Source organism: Loxodonta africana, chromosome 4 (genome assembly GCF_030014295.1).
Source record: "Loxodonta africana isolate mLoxAfr1 chromosome 4, mLoxAfr1.hap2, whole genome shotgun sequence".
Taxonomy (NCBI): Eukaryota; Metazoa; Chordata; class Mammalia; order Proboscidea; family Elephantidae; genus Loxodonta; species Loxodonta africana.
The window spans coordinates 83,285,371-83,287,466 of NC_087345.1; the positions used below are offsets into that span (position 1 = coordinate 83,285,371).

The 2,096-nt window shown below is 36.0% G+C and overlaps 1 pseudogene; it reads left to right on the forward strand.

Annotated features, from left to right (window-relative positions):
- Positions 1-799: 799 nt before the first annotated feature.
- LOC135231310 (olfactory receptor 6C2-like) lies at positions 800-1,443 on the forward strand (annotated as a pseudogene).
- The last annotated feature ends 653 nt before the right edge of the window (positions 1,444-2,096 follow it).

A 2,096-nucleotide genomic window follows, 5' to 3' on the forward strand; every position in this document is an offset into this window, starting at 1 on the left:
ATTCTGATTATTCAAGAATATTTGCAGTTGTTTCTTCTTATTTTGAGTTGTGCCATATCAGCTAATGAAAGACCCAAAAGATTTACTCAATCCACATCATTAGGGTTGACTCTACTTGAGGAGCCTACTCTTTCCCAGTCATACTTTGAGTGCCTTCCACCCTGGGGCACTCATCCTCTGACCCTATATCAGACAAGGTTTCCCGCTAATGTAACGTTTTCACAAGCCAATTTTCTTAGAAGTAGATTTCCAGGTCTGTCTTAGGCTGGTAACTCCACTGAAACCTGTCCACCATATGTGACCCTGCTTCCACCTGAAATACCAGTGGCATAGCTTCCAGCATCACAGCAACACACAAGCCACCACAGTATGACAAACTGTCAGATGAGTGGTGGAAATTGAGCATGAAAATTAGTAAAAAAAAGAATTCAGAATGTTTTGGAATATAATATGGATAAAGTAATCTGATTTTTAAGAAATATTCATTGAAATTGCAAAAAGTGAAAACTTTGGAACCTATGCTACTGTCATAATATTTTTATGATATAAATGACAAATTGCATGTGAGATGGTTTTCATAGCTTGTTGAGCCAAAAAATATTGCTATGTGTTGCACACCCCATTTTCCTCATATCATATGTATCTGAATTACAAATCCCAGTTGAGTAGAAATCAGAAGTTAACTATGAGAAATCACAGAATAACAACTTTTATCCTGATGGGACTGACCAGTGACCACAACTAAAAGTTGTGATTTTTATCTTTTTTTGTGTCATTCTATTTATTATTATTACTATTTTTTACTGACTTCTTTGCTGTTACAAAATTTTTTTCCGCTGGCCATCATGTCCTATGTCCAATACGTACCCAACTGCAAACCCCTACCTTATGAACAACTAGATCTGAAGTTGGCTTATCCTTTGTTGCTGGACAGCTGGCTTGTTGATCATACTCCCACCACTAAGCCTGGGCCTCAATCTGGAATTCTCTGACTCTAATGTCACTGACCATTTTGTCTGTGATGCAGCACCTCTCCTAAAGATCTCATGCTCAGAAATATGGTTCATAGAGCAGGTGGTCATGGTTTGTGCTGTGTTGACCTTTATCATGACCCTTGTATGTGTTGTTCTATCCTATGTACACTTCATCAAGACCATTGTTCAATTCCCTTCTGCCCAGCAAAGGAAGAGGACATTTTCTACCTGTTCTTCCCACATGGTTGTGGTTTCTATTGTTTATGGAAGCTGCATCTTCATCTACGTCAAACCTTTAGCAAAGAATTCAGTGGCCATTAATAAGGGTGTGATGGTGCTCCTGAGTTCCATTGCTCCCATGCTGAACCTCTTCATTTACACCCTGAGGAACAAGCAAGTAAAAGAAGTCTTCAATGACTCAATCAAAAGGATTGCACTGTTCTTAGGGAAAGAAAATTTGCTAATGTAGAGCAATTACATTTATGTAAAAAGATCAAAAGTCCCTTTGCTGTGTATTTAAACATTTGTTCCTTTCCTTTCTAATAAGAGAGAATTATCAGGATAACATTTCTCGATAAGAAAATATATTACATTCCCAGATAGCTAAACAATGACTTTGCACCAAGCCAAACCTTAATAGAGCTGCAAACAACAACAAAAAAGAACCAGTAAATTCATCTTATTAAATGCTTTGACATGAGTGTGCTTATTGACCATTCCAATTCCAGCTTTTTAGGGCCTTTTTAACTCCTGGTGCCATTCCAGGTTATTTTCTTTTGACTTTAGCTATAAACTAAAGAAGGAGAATGGTGTCAGGCTAGTGGGTTTGATATTAATGATGAAATTTAAATCTTGAAGTATTAATATTATTAAAGGGGTTAATCTTGGTATTATGATCACAATGAATACAGTAGCTACCACTTAGACAATCATTAGAGATTTGTAATTTTTTAAAATGTAATAATGAATTTAAAAAGATATTTTAACTCTGTCCTATAGTGTCGCTATGAGTTGGAATCGACTGGACGGTAGTGTTTTTTTTTTTTTTTTTATTTCATCTTTACTTCATATTTTATCTTCACTCCACAAATATGTAAACTGAAGCTCAGGAGAGTTAAATAA